This window comes from Lissotriton helveticus, chromosome 4_1 (assembly GCF_964261635.1).
Source record: "Lissotriton helveticus chromosome 4_1, aLisHel1.1, whole genome shotgun sequence".
NCBI classification, from domain to species: Eukaryota; Metazoa; Chordata; class Amphibia; order Caudata; family Salamandridae; genus Lissotriton; species Lissotriton helveticus.
In genome coordinates, this window is record NC_136063.1 from 1,750,641,080 (window position 1) to 1,750,656,913 (window position 15,834).

Consider the following 15,834-nt stretch of genomic DNA (forward strand, 5'->3'; position numbering starts at 1 on the left):
CTTTCATTTTATCGTCCTCCTATTTTCTTTGTGATCAACGAGATTTCGAGTAACAGACACCATGGTGTTTGTCCTTAAACTCTGATGTTATCAAACTTGGTCACACGTATACCTAAAAACTAATTTGAAGGACGTAAGTCACAGGCATTGCAACGCGTGTTAGTCAACAGAAAGATATTATTAAGATTACCGCCACTTTTATAAAGCAGGAAAACTGCCGATAAAGCGGCGATAAAGGGCTTGATTATAGGCCCTTGTGAATTCCCATAACAGCCCAAGTTAACACCAGAACCTGGGCTGCTATGGGAATTTCCAAGGCCCTATTATCAAGCCCATTATCGCTGTTTTATCTGAATTTTTGCTGCCAATAAAAGCGGCGATAATGTATCGCCTTTTGTTCCGTGTGCTGCATCGCATTTTGTGATGCAGGGCGCAGGATACGAAATTCATTTTATTAATTTAATTGTTCACTTACCTGCAATCATCCAGATTCCGCTGTTTATAACCCTCCACCCTGCCCCTTCCCCGCCCCATTTGCCTACCTCACCACAACTCCCTCCACGGGCAGCGGCTGAGTCAGTTACTTGTACTTACGTTAAGCATAATAAATAAAACAGTATATATTGTAAAATTGTCACATTTGGAAGATACAAAAAAACACAGTTACTAAATATATTTTACAACACAAAATACTTGGTAAAACATTTCATTTGCCTTTTTTGCTGAATATATTGAATTTCACTACAGACAGTGAGTTCAATAGTACTCACCACATAACAGCGGGCAAAAAAAAGACAATCCATAAGGATATCTTAAAAAAAACAGTCAACATTGTCAATAACAATATAAAAAATAGAAATGAAACATATCTTAAATGTTTTTTTCTAAGAGCAATTTCTTACGTAAATATAAGATATCTCAAGCAATCATAAAATAACAATATATTCTGATTAATTTTCTTACACTGTAAATAATGTTACTTAGAAGTAGATGCTAAGAAAATACACAGCAAAAAGTCCTTAATCGTTTCGCACACTTTTCCTTACGGCCAAATAGTATGCATTAAGTCCTTTGTTTGGAAGTTGTTCAATAGTAATCCTGAACGTTTGCCTCCCAGCCTTTTGTTCCAAAACCACCAACATCATCTACAGGTCTTCCAGGACTCATCCATCAATCCGACGCTGTTCATCATCTACATGGCCACCCTAATACAAGTAGCCCACCATCAAAACTTCAACAACATCTATTACACAAAGAACACCCAGCTCATCCTCTTCGTCACCAAGAAGCCACATACCACCAAAAGGAACCTCCACGACACAATGAAGGACGTCACCAACTACATAAAGAGCAGCACTGTAAACACAAACTGGCAGAAGATGAAGGTACTCATCCTCAGACCCACTCCATCAGCCTCAGACAACTCCTGCTACCTGACTACAGTGTGAAGAGTACCAACACCTACTAACCATGTGCACAACATAGGATAAAGTGATGATAATTGTATCGCTGAGTCTTGATAATATACCTTATAATTTGTAAATGCACAAAGATACACCGCACGGACGCACTCCCATACAGCTTTTCAACTCACCTTTCAAATTGAATTCTAGATTAACAGGAATACCACTCACACATTGGATATTCTTCTACAAAACCTCTGGAGTTCAGTGTTTGCAGCACAACCGTCAAATGGAACATTTTCCCTCTCATTTTACACATACATACATATAAATAACCAATTAAATTCGTGTTCACATTAATTCAAAAGAAAACACACGTTTTGATTGGTTTACCATTCCAAAGCTTTCGAACTAATAGAACTTTCAACCCTTCCCCCGTTCCACAATCTGCCAGTTACTATAGAAACACTTCAGGGAACACCTAACTCAGCACACAGGTGAAAAGTTCATCATACATTGTTGCAAATTAAAACAGCAAGTGTGCTTGACTGGAGAATATACCAGCTTATCTTATGTAACGTTCTTCTCTATCACTTTTTCTTAACCATTAAAAATATGGCTTTTAAATAAGAAGAACATGGAACCTAGTTTTCTGTAAAATGTTGTCAAACAACCAATCATGTCTTTTCTTTTTTCAAAACTACATGTTTTACACCAATCTTACTTTTGAAACTAGAATTTGTTTTACAGACGCCATCATAGTGCATCCAGACCTCTCTTCAAAATGCTTACAGTGTGGATTGTGGGACACAGCTATATTTTCTGGAGTTAAAGGTACGCAGAACGGAAAAGAATTCACAAGGACCTAGGTTTACCAAATGTAGACATTAAATAGATTAGACAGACAGGATTACATTTGCACCAATTGATGCCATTGGTGAAATCCTTCATACATCTCCAACACCCTGACCTCATAATTGTGCACTGTGGTGGCAATGACCAAGGCACTTTGACTGGGGTAGCTCTGGAAATGCTCATGAAGGACACCTTTGCCCAATTGATGAATCTGTTCCTGAAAACTGTCTTTGTATATTCTAATATATGCCAAAGGCAGAGATGGAAGTGGTCCAAGCACTATTGGCCACAGTTTGAAAAAGCTAGGAATCATGTGAATAAATCTGATTCTGCCTTTCTCCGAGACTACCGAATGGGGTCCGTTTACAACAATAATCAGCGTTTCAATATGCATGGCATATATAGGAGAGATGGTGTACATTTTACAGATGAGGGGAACAGAGTGTTCCTCATAAAGTTAAGACTCTGCATTGGTACTTACTTGTAGGTACTAAAATCTCGCAATAAACACAACGGCTCTTTTTAGAGCCACACAACCCATTACCAAATACACTTCATAAATATCTAAAACTATTTTTAGTTTTCTTGGTTGTGTACGCGTACGTGACGACTTTCAACATTACAGCTGTACGTCATCCATACGTAGTTGGTACACGTACAATAAATGTACCACCCCCTGAGCAACACTATAGGTCGAGAATGTTTCTGTCGTGCTCCCTTTCCTTATTTGTCAACTTTGTTTTACTGTTTCCTTGTGACTCGGCTGCTGTGACAAATAAGATGGCTTGCAACACTTCCTGGTTTGGAGTATTGACAGCCAATCAGCATGCAGCTCCTGCTCGTAATTGTACATATTTCTGTACGCGTACGTTGCGATTTAAAAAATGTTTTGTTTTAAAAAGAGCACTGTAGTTAGTCCTGAAGCACACCTTCTTTTGCCCTTTCAAACTTCATTTTTCTTTTTTCTCTTCATATTTTTTCCTTTTTGGCGTGCAGCACTCCGTGATGCTCCGTCCCAAACAAGCATCTGAGGTAAACAGCTCTGTGAGTGGCGCGGAACGTCCGTGCCACAAAGGAGTTGCACAGCCGTATGCACAAGTGTAAATAATATTCACACGTATTCGTATTTTCACCAAATTCATCAATTTTTATTCCAAGTTTTTTCAAGTTTTGTTTCAAAGTTAACTCCTTTATTCCACCATCACGTCAAAGACATAAAGTTTTCATGTTTTATGCATCTTGATACTCTGTGAACGCCCATCCGGGCTTTATCGCAGGCTTTAACTTAAAACTTCATAGTTTTCCAGAACATTCCATTCTACCCAATGCATTTCGGTCTGCACGACCTTCTTCGGGGGTATCTATAATATTAAAAGCATGTTTTAATGAACGCTCCATTTGCCCGACACTGCTACAACTTACACTCCGCCCAAGTGTCCCTCCCAATACGCCGGTGATATACCTAAATAATATATAAACACTCGTGTGTGCACTATTGACTGCCCCGCCCCAGTTACCATTCAACTCAATCTCAATGTGCCCTCCCGGTCAGTCTCACGCTAAGCATCTACTTTAAGAAAACAAAAGTGCGTAATCTAAAGAAGTGCAACCCACGTCTACATTACTAAACCCTCAGTCGATCCCTGGACATACCTGCTCAAACGTTCTACATGTTGAACCGCCTTGCTTTCCTCATTTCCCTTCGACTGAATACTAAGTTGTTCCACTCTCTGCGTAGCCGTTTATAACCCTTATCTCCACCTGTGTTCATCATCACGTGGTATGTGTTCCTCTACGTATTTCTTAAAGTGCACCTTACCCCCACTTACTCTAATACTAATAATCACCCAGTTCCCTATGTGCATTTATAAACGTAAAACTAAACAAACAATACGAGTCGCCGCATAAAATCCTGAAATAAATGACAAATTAAAACATATATATAGCGTTATGCGAATCAGTGCTGTGAATGTTTACTTGAAACCAAAGTCCATTGTAACAATCCCCACAAAAGGTTGCTCCTTCATGTTCCAAGAAAATGTCTTTGACGTGAATTTATAGTTGTACCAATTTTAACCGGTGTCCGATATTCAACGGGGTGCTCTAGCAGGATTTGGGACAAGATTCAATAAACTGCACTGTAGTTAGTCCTGAAGCACACCTTCTTTTGCCCTTTCAAACTTCATTTTTCTTTTTTCTCTTCATATTTTTTCCTTTTTGGCGTGCAGCACTCCGTGATGCTCCGTCCCAAACAAGCATCTGAGGTAAACAGCTCTGTGAGTGGCGCGGAACGTCCGTGCCACAAAGGAGTTGCACAGCCGTATGCACAAGTGTAAATAATATTCACACGTATTCGTATTTTCACCAAATTCATGAATTTTTATTCCAAGTTTTTTCAAGTTTTGTTTCAAAGTTAACTCCTTTATTCCACCATCACGTCAAAGACATAAAGTTTTCATGTTTTATGCATCTTGATACTCTGTGAACGCCCATCCGGGCTTTATCGCAGGCTTTAACTTAAAACTTCATAGTTTTCCAGAACATTCCATTCTACCCAATGCATTTCGGTCTGCACGACCTTCTTCGGGGGTATCTATAATATTAAAAGCATGTTTTAATGAACGCTCCATTTGCCCGACACTGCTACAACTTACACTCCGCCCAAGTGTCCCTCCCAATACGCCGGTGATATACCTAAATAATATATAAACACTCGTGTGTGCACTATTGACTGCCCCGCCCCAGTTACCATTCAACTCAATCTCAATGTGCCCTCCCGGTCAGTCTCACGCTAAGCATCTACTTTAAGAAAACAAAAGTGCGTAATCTAAAGAAGTGCAACCCACGTCTACATTACTAAACCCTCAGTCGATCCCTGGACATACCTGCTCAAACGTTCTACATGTTGAACCGCCTTGCTTTCCTCATTTCCCTTCGACTGAATACTAAGTTGTTCCACTCTCTGCGTAGCCGTTTATAACCCTTATCTCCACCTGTGTTCATCATCACGTGGTATGTGTTCCTCTACGTATTTCTTAAAGTGCACCTTACCCCCACTTACTCTAATACTAATAATCACCCAGTTCCCTATGTGCATTTATAAACGTAAAACTAAACAAACAATACGAGTCGCCGCATAAAATCCTGAAATAAATGACAAATTAAAACATATATATAGCGTTATGCGAATCAGTGCTGTGAATGTTTACTTGAAACCAAAGTCCATTGTAACAATCCCCACAAAAGGTTGCTCCTTCATGTTCCAAGAAAATGTCTTTGACGTGAATTTATAGTTGTACCAATTTTAACCGGTGTCCGATATTCAACGGGGTGCTCTAGCAGGATTTGGGACAAGATTCAATAAACTGCACTGTAGTTAGTCCTGAAGCACACCTTCTTTTGCCCTTTCAAACTTCATTTTTCTTTTTTCTCTCAATATTTTTTCCTTTTTGGCGTGCAGCACTCCGTGATGCTCCGTCCCAAACAAGCATCTGAGGTAAACAGCTCTGTGAGTGGCGCGGAACGTCCGTGCCACAAAGGAGTTGCACAGCCGTATGCACAAGTGTAAATAATATTCACACGTATTCGTATTTTCACCAAATTCATCAATTTTTATGCTTTTAATATTATAGATACCCCCGAAGAAGGTCGTGCAGACCGAAATGCATTGGGTAGAATGGAATGTTCTGGAAAACTATGAAGTTTTAAGTTAAAGCCTGCGATAAAGCCCGGATGGGCGTTCACAGAGTATCAAGATGCATAAAACATGAAAACTTTATGTCTTTGACGTGATGGTGGAATAAAGGAGTTAACTTTGAAACAAAACTTGAAAAAACTTGGAATAAAAATTGATGAATTTGGTGAAAATACGAATACGTGTGAATATTATTTACACTTGTGCATACGGCTGTGCAACTCCTTTGTGGCACGGACGTTCCGCGCCACTCACAGAGCTGTTTACCTCAGATGCTTGTTTGGGACGGAGCATCACGGAGTGCTGCACGCCAAAAAGGAAAAAATATGAAGAGAAAAAAGAAAAATGAAGTTTGAAAGGGCAAAAGAAGGTGTGCTTCAGGACTAACTACAGTGCAGTTTATTGAATCTTGTCCCAAATCCTGCTAGAGCACCCCGTTGAATATCGGACACCGGTTAAAATTGGTACAACTATAAATTCACGTCAAAGACATTTTCTTGGAACATGAAGGAGCAACCTTTTGTGGGGATTGTTACAATGGACTTTGGTTTCAAGTAAACATTCACAGCACTGATTCGCATAACGCTATATATATGTTTTAATTTGTCATTTATTTCAGGATTTTATGCGGCGACTCGTATTGTTTGTTTAGTTTTACGTTTATAAATGCACATAGGGAACTGGGTGATTATTAGTATTAGAGTAAGTGGGGGTAAGGTGCACTTTAAGAAATACGTAGAGGAACACATACCACGTGATGATGAACACAGGTGGAGATAAGGGTTATAAACGGCTACGCAGAGAGTGGAACAACTTAGTATTCAGTCGAAGGGAAATGAGGAAAGCAAGGCGGTTCAACATGTAGAACGTTTGAGCAGGTATGTCCAGGGATCGACTGAGGGTTTAGTAATGTAGACGTGGGTTGCACTTCTTTAGATTACGCACTTTTGTTTTCTTAAAGTAGATGCTTAGCGTGAGACTGACCGGGAGGGCACATTGAGATTGAGTTGAATGGTAACTGGGGCGGGGCAGTCAATAGTGCACACACGAGTGTTTATATATTATTTAGGTATATCACCGGCGTATTGGGAGGGACACTTGGGCGGAGTGTAAGTTGTAGCAGTGTCGGGCAAATGGAGCGTTCATTAAAACATGCTTTTAATATTATAGATACCCCCGAAGAAGGTCGTGCAGACCGAAATGCATTGGGTAGAATGGAATGTTCTGGAAAACTATGAAGTTTTAAGTTAAAGCCTGCGATAAAGCCCGGATGGGCGTTCACAGAGTATCAAGATGCATAAAACATGAAAACTTTATGTCTTTGACGTGATGGTGGAATAAAGGAGTTAACTTTGAAACAAAACTTGAAAAAACTTGGAATAAAAATTGATGAATTTGGTGAAAATACGAATACGTGTGAATATTATTTACACTTGTGCATACGGCTGTGCAACTCCTTTGTGGCACGGACGTTCCGCGCCACTCACAGAGTTGTTTTAAAAAGAGCCTAAACATGCATGTACGACCCCATAACCACGCGTGATCGTCACCACGAAGCCATTAGCATGCATTTCGGGTCATATTATCAACAAAACGAGAAGGATTATCGGCGCTTTATCGGCACTTTCCTGCTTATAAAAGCGGGGATAACATGTCGTCTTTTGTTGATATCGCGTTTTGTTGATAATATGACCCGAAATTAATTGTATTAATGGTATTGTTTATTTACCTGCAATCAGCCAGATTCCGTTGTTTATTACCCCCCACCCTGCCCCTCCTCCGCCCGCCCTGCGTGTCCCACCGCAACTCCCTCCATGGGCCACGGGTGAAAGACGCGGTAGCGATCTAGTCATTTACCGCAGAGTTGTGGGGAATCCTTGGTGAGGCGCGCGCTCACTAACGAGTGCGCATTTTATCGAGGACGTTGCGGAGTTCAGACCCGTTTTGAATTGCTCCTTAGACATTCCTGAAGAGAAAGTGGAAATATTTCTGTGAGAGTTAAAGATCGTTGTTTGACAAGTTAGTGAGTAAGTAAACTTACCTGACATTATAGACAATATTGAATGTAGTCAGTTGATGTATTTTCTCTAACTTAAAAGAAGAATCTATAAAATTCATGATAAGCAAGGTCTTAAGGTAGAAGAACACATTGAGTAAGGAATAGAAGAAAGACTTTTGAATTAAGAAGGAACATTAATGAAAGACACAAGATATTGAAGGATTGACAGAATAGATAACAAGCAACTGCATAAAGAAAAGTTAGAAGAACACAAGGACATTTATAATATAAAAATTAGACAATAAAGCGAGAGGCCTAGGTTAATGAATGTTACATAATTATAGGTTAAAAGCAGTGAGAAAAATAAAGAACCGTAAGCTGCAAGGTTGCAGATAAATTCTAGAGGAGAGGCTAGTTCGAAATTGGAAGGGGTAGGTAATTAGTAGGGTTAGACTAAGTTATAGATGAGGAATAGAGATAGAGTAAACACATGAAGTATTCAAAAAGTAGTGTGATAATGATGTCTAAATATACACAGATACACAGTGTTGTTCACGACAATGAATACTATCTTTTCCATTATAGTAAAACACATTTACTATTTTGGAAAGGGTAAGGTGAATAGACATATTCTACATTTTTTAGTAGTGTATTTTACTATACCAGCCTGAGTCTTTTCCTATAGTCATAAGGAGTGATTGCTTTCAAAAATTAAAAAACGCTAAGAACAGGATATCCTTATAAGTAATTATAGTTGTATAATTTTTCAAAGGAGTACAACTGTACTAATGGAATGTTATTAGATAATTGTATTTATATAGTTTTTTTTGTAGGCCAAAATAGGTGAAAACTGTAGTTTTGTATTATATATTACGAAAAGTGATAAAATTAACTGTTTATATTTTTATACAAGGAGCAAGAACATAAAGGAAAAATTATGGAAAGAGAACAGCCTCATACTCAGGAGATTTTGGATATTATTTTGAGTATAATTGAAGAACTAATCGTATCTGTCACAGACAATGAGAATAAAGAAGGGGAAATTAGTGTTGCAGACATCAATTGTGATTTTGAAGACAAAAGCTTTGATGCAGATTTCGTTGATGTTTTAAATTATGTTGAAATTTTAGAACACATTAAATCAGAACCTGCAGACGAGGAAATGGATCTGAATTACATAGCTGATGAAGTTGTATTGGAATGTCTGTTAAATTATGAGATGTTATAAGAATAAATGTATTGTTGAAAAATATGAAAGGTTTGAGTACTATCTACTAATGTATTTATTGTAGTAAAAGTGAAGCAGTTATGGATTCAGTTATATATTCTTTTAATGTTTGTATTGATTTAAACTATGCAAAATGAGTTTGAGGGTATCGATTGCTTAAAATCCGTATGGAGTCTAGATGTAGTCTTGTATGCAGGTGCAAACTTGTGTTTTATGCCTTCAATTCCCCAGTCTGTATCCTTAGACTTCCACCAAACACCCTGACACTGCGGTTTTAGTATTGTAGTGAGCCACTCAGCAGTATGTTCTTTTTGATTCACGGAGGTAACCGTCCATCTAGAAGCAAATCAGACTTTCTTCTGAAACCGGCTCGCTTCTGCAAGAAAAAGACCTATGACCAAGCGTTCTCAGGAGCAGCACCAATAATTTGGAGTGCTCTCCCACCAAACATCAGAAGAATCCCATCCATAGCAACCTTCAAAAAGGAAGCAAAATCTTATTATATGAGAAAATGTTTTCCATAAAGTCTATATTGGAGTTCTGCTGACCATAAACTGCTGAATTTCATTACTGAACGTAGATATGTCTATATGCTAAACTGAAGTATAAAATTATGTTGGATGAATCGCTTTGTTAAAGAGCCTACTACCTCACACTAGGCCATGTTCAAAGATGATCCTGTACTTTAACTGTGCATTGGCAATTGAATCACTGAATATATATATGCATATATGCTAAACGGTATTGTAAAAGATTAAGGACTGATGAAACGCTACTGTAAAGTGCTCTGATACCCTACACTGGGTCAAGTGCGCGCTATTGAAAACACTAAATAAATAAAATAAAAAATAAATAAATAATTATAAAGTATCAAAATGATAGTTAAAGTAAATCCGACAACTTGTCAAGGTCGGATTTATTCGAACTATTGCAGGAAAGTCTTCTTAGAATGTTCTTTCCTGAAGTTACCTAAAGCAACCCTGTAGCAGTCTTCTGATTGGCCCGCCTTCGACAGCCTGAGTCAAGCCACTTCCTGATTAGGTGCGAAGAGGCCTGGGGCTGTCAGAAAGTCTTACTTGAAGTTTCCCAGAAAAACTCAAAGGAGCAGATTGGTGAGCATTTCCCAATGCCTCTCCGAGTCTCCCGCCACGCACCAAAATGTAACTCTAGTAACGTGAAAGATCTCCCGGGGGGAAAGAAGTATGGGACAGAGAAGAGACAGCGAGGTCTTTTAGTCTGGTGTCTTCTATAGCTACCTCTGCTAGTTTTTTCTGGCGCTGTTCCCACTGTAACATACAAGCAAAAAATTAATTGGTTCAAAACATATTCTCATACATCAATTTATTAACATGTGTGCTTTCTTCCTGGCTTCTGACAACCTACCCAAAGGAGACCGAGCTATAGCCTCTCTTCTAATGGATATTATTGCCTCAGTGCTGTAGCTACACTGTAGAGATATGGTAAGGTTGTATATCCTGTGAAGTTAACAATGACAATTATTTTCTTTTACTGAATTTTTAATTTCCTTTTTATTGTCTTTTTCTCTATCACTAATATTAAACTTTTTCTTTAGTCTCTTGTTCTTCTTTATTTACAGTTAAGACGTTGTTGCTGGCTTTTAGCAGGAAGGAAAGGTTCAGGTAAGAATTATCTCTGCAACTTTTATGAATCTATTCACTATTAATTCTCAGTAAACATTTCTGTGAATAATTACTTAACAAGTCTTAAATCTTAAACTGCTTAATCTCTTTAAATCTCCTTAAGGTACTTGTGTGACTGGGAATGGAAGAATATTTGAAGAGCTGTAAAAGGAGGCTGGTGAGTTCACTTCATAACCTCTTCTGCTTTATTTCATCAAGATCCCGACGCGTAGATGAAATAACTAAACTACAGTCGCAAAACAGGATTTCAAAATGCCTAAGTACTCTATTTCTACCCCGATCGCTATGAAACTACTCTGCTTCCCTCAATGGTGAAGTGCATGACACCCAGAGGAAGCGATAGCCTCAGCTGTGCTCTGAGTAATGCGCAAACCACCGGAAAACTGCAGAGCTGACATTAGCGCTGAGCCACCATCTTGAGGTGCTGCCTTCTAACCAAGGCAGACCAACCTCCATAAATTTGGGACGAGAAAGAGGTAGTAGCCCCCACAGACAGGAAGGGGACTGGGGAGCCAAACTAATCTCCAAGGGAGATGCAAAGACAGCACAGGAACCAGACCGCCCCCCCCCACTTCCTGCACCCCGAGAACAGATGGCAGCCCCTCAAATTAGATTAGAACAGGGGTTGGAAGGGGAATATATGAAAAAGTTAGCAACTACTGTGGGTTGGTTTAGCCAGACCTGTACTACAAGGACACATTTTCTCCATTTTGTGGAAAAATGCATTCTGGAACGGAAATATGCCCCACTTCCCAGGATGTGGTCATAACAGAGCTGTAACTTGAACCCATTAGTTGGGGTGATCGCTATTTTGTCAACTCAGAATATGGAATAAATATGGGGGGCGCAGTAATGCACCACAGAACCCAGCATGATTACATTTGGAGAAGAAACTGTCTTAATGGACTGTTGGACTGCAAATTGAAGGGTTGCACTCATAAGTACTAAGTGGACTGCCTGATCAGCAAGAGGTAGAAAGGTGCTAGAAGAAGCTACCTGCAACATCAACAACAAGGACATCTCCAGCTGACAAGCTTCACCTGGATTTTACTTGGATTGACCCCGTGCGTTGTTGGAGTTGGAGTCCCAGATCCCAGGAGGCAAACCAGAGCTTCTGTACCCTTGGCAGGTGCTGTGAACCCTTTCCCGAATCAGGAAATCTTCAGAGAAGACCTTCTGAAAGTTTAGGAAAAAGCTCCATGAGAAGACATGCATCGACAATGCGAGTCAAGCTGGTGATGTCGAACAGCCAATCGGCCTGACTGCAGGCTTGCCCTACTAAAAGCTTCGGATTGCCACACCATTGACGATGAAAAATAAACCTCCAGGATTCACTGAGCCATGAAGCTAAAGCAAGCCCACATTGTCAAGCCGAAGTCCAGCTCTGACAACCTGATCCCTCGTCATCAACAGAAAAATCTAAAAAAAGTGACTAAGGCAGAAGGTAAAACCTGATGGGGGCCTACCGCTCATTGTATCCAACTGATGAGGATCCTCACCTCCAATACCCCTCCATCGTTATAATAAACACTACAATTGGCATGGGAATTCAAGCCACACCACCCACTTTCAGAACACTTAATGGTGACCGTTAGGCTAATAGGACAAGTCCTTTAAGGCTATGTAAACACTCTGGTAAAATTCCATTGTTGTGCTGTGTTGCTTGAAAGGAAGAGAACAGAAATGCTTCATATTTACAAAGACATGGAGCATTTCTGTTCTCTTCTTGTACTGACGCACTTTGTGTTGACGAGTGCCATTGCAGCATTGAATTAAGGGCTGGATTGTGTTTTCTCAGGAAGGAAAGCTTACTGCACTAAAACAGTCCATACAGACATATACCTCTTTTTAAGTATCTAAACAGAATGCAGCACACATAGAAAAAGGAAGTAACAAAGAAAAAGAAAGATATTTCACCCCGTTATGCCTCTGTAGGGAAGGCACACCGTTAAGTGAAATCAAGGTTTACAAGTCTTTGTTAATCCAAAATTGCTTCTAAATATATGGGCGGATGCACGGGATGGCCCATGCTCCATCCTTAAGACACCTTTCAGAAGTAATGTAGAGAAAGGCAGCAAAAAATGTTTTTGTTTCACTTAGCAAATGTCATATTTTGCATTAGGGCTGCACCACAAAAGAGACACAACCCAGTCGCAAAATCATCCTAAATCTGGACCCTATTTTTAACACAAATAGTGTTTGGTGATTGTTTGCGCTATGTTTATTATGGGAATATTCTACTAGTGGCAGTTGCGCATTCCAGAGGAACTACCCATGATTTCTGTCACAAAGAAATATCTACTAATTTAGTAGTTTGAGTCAGAAGGTTCAAAGATGGAGACATTTTTTACTAGCAATTCACACTGGGTGTGCCTGTTTTTTTGTCACTTCCGCACCAACTACCTGTGGATCGGTGTTCAACATTAAGCCCAAGGAATACGAAGAGGAGTCGAGCAGCCTCATTTGTCTGCCAGCAGTGGCCATGGATTGTAGTTGCAGGGGGGCTTCCTGAAGCCATTTGGAGCAACTGGATGGTTGACGCTTGTCCCCTCTGCTCTGGTGTCTGGTGCTCTTGTGCTTGGTGCAGCAGCAGGGGCATGTAACAGCTTGTAGCCAGCACACTGTACTCCCTGTAACAGATGTCAGACTTTGCCACCACCTGCAACCCAGCCCTCACATCAGCCCCTCTCTCTCCTTCCTACCTGAGCCATGTTCCTATATGACTCAATTACTGAATGTCTGAAGTGACTGCTGCTTTATGAATCACATGACCACAATAAGGAATTCTGCCTAAATACAGTTTTGTTGGATACCTGCTCTGAAAGCTGCAATGAAGTTGGCCTCATGAGCTACATGTCTTTATTATCAGATAATTTTGCATTCTTGGTTTGTTCTCCGTGATGTTGTGAACGGTGATTGGTGATCCTTGCTGAAAAACTATTTGGGCCCCTGAAGAAGCCCTGTATTGGTGAAACATGTTGACTGTATGCTCTCTACTGACTTGTGAAAAAAAGCACTAATAAAAAGATCATACACAAGCACAGGATTGACTTGGTTTGCTCATATCAGTCCATAATGTAACTCTTTGTTTAAACAATTATTTGGTTGCCTCTCAGTTGTGTATAAAGGATTCTAATGTTTAACTAAAAGGTAGCTGGTCAGTGACAGTGGGCAACCGTTTTGTTTATAAATATAGTGACTACATCAGATAGTGTAGCACAGAGTTCCCTAGATGCCAAAATCTATTCAGAAGTACAAACATGCAACAAAAGAATACTACAAGTATTAAATGCACTAAAAAAAGCAAAATGCCTAATAATATTCCGAAGAACATGTAAAATCCGAAAGTATCAAAAATTAGCCTTACATCAAAGTTCAACCTAGATCAGATGGAGCACTTTGTGTACCAGATGTCCCTGAGACACCAGGAAACCAGCCTCCATCGTCATAGCACTAGAACTAAATCTATGACAATTCCAAGTAATCAATACTTACACATGGTTATAGGCTGGTACTGGGTAGTGGGATAGCTTGGACAACACATCTAGTCAGCCATTGGGCCCACCAATTACAGCTGGCATAAAAAGCTCTTCAATCGAAGATCGCCATTTAGACTGTATGGCCTGCAGAGAGACAATCTGCAGAGAATGGGGACATGAAACTATGGAACTGTCCACACCACCAAACAGGTTGATAATGGTTATTATTGCCCACAACAATATATGCTGAACCTTACAAATAGCAGTGCGAGTGCATCACACCCACAGCCCTGAGGGAGCTGAAGATAACTAAATATAGTGCAAAGCTTTGACATCACCCAGGACAGCACAGATACCAAACTCTATGCTCTAGCCAGGTTTTTGTTGAATGACTCCAATACTCTATTGCTAAACTTCTGGAAATATTGGAACAATACTTTGCAGGATGCACCAACAGAATAAATACTTTGTTACAAAGATTCACAGCAGATTGCAAATCTCCAACTAATGCTGTTCTTACAACGATCAATTCAACCTTAGTAACTGCCATGAATGTCCTGATATAGCAGTCCAACAAACTGGAACTGCAAATTGACTTAGTTCAGTCATTGGTGAGTCTGATATCCAATGTTGACTTAAAATGCCTCACTCTTGAATCAAATGTATCAACTCTCAATCAGCTTACCATCATCAAGAATTGTGTTTGCATACATAGCATTGATAAATGTTGTCCCCTTCTGGAACTCCTTTTGCTCTTAGTGGAACACATCTTGCAACCAACTAGTACTGCAGTTGATCTGGCAACAAGTCCTCTACTCTGGTCTCATATTTGGAGGTAACAATGGAAGTGCTGCTGCCCCATTCTGGCAGTCTGCTGACATCGATCATATAGACTCCAATACAGACATCAAACCAGAGGTGAGGCATCACAACAGGCATTCGCGATAAATCTGACATAGCTCTCTCCATGTGTGCGTAGCCCGCTCACAAGAATTAAGACAACGAGGCTAAAGAAAAGCAAAAACTCTCAGAACCACCAGCCTGACCTTGGGCCCACCGGGCCACTTACTCTGTTAACAAGCCCTCTGCAATCACCGAAAAACTACCAAATGTTAGGCTTAGTGGATAATACACTAACCCCTGCCAAATCGGTAGCGAGGCAAACAACCGGTACAAGGACTTGAAAAATATGTTCAGAAAGGGAAATAGAGATTACAACATCTGTGGGGTAGGCCCCTGACTCCTTGCAATCTACCATATGTATAAACAGGAGCCAAACTGAAGAATAAGTACATTAAGCCTCATTATCAGTGACTAACTACCTGACTAACATCATAGCCAAATTGACTCTGCAAATGTTTAATGCACAGATCAAAGGCACCACCCAAGGGAAATCGGTCACGCATAAAAATAATATTCAACACGCATCCAGAGATGTATATATACAGGAGAAAGTCTAAACCTTACTGCACAAAAAATAACTACCACCGAACCCTGTTTATGCGACCTCCAGCT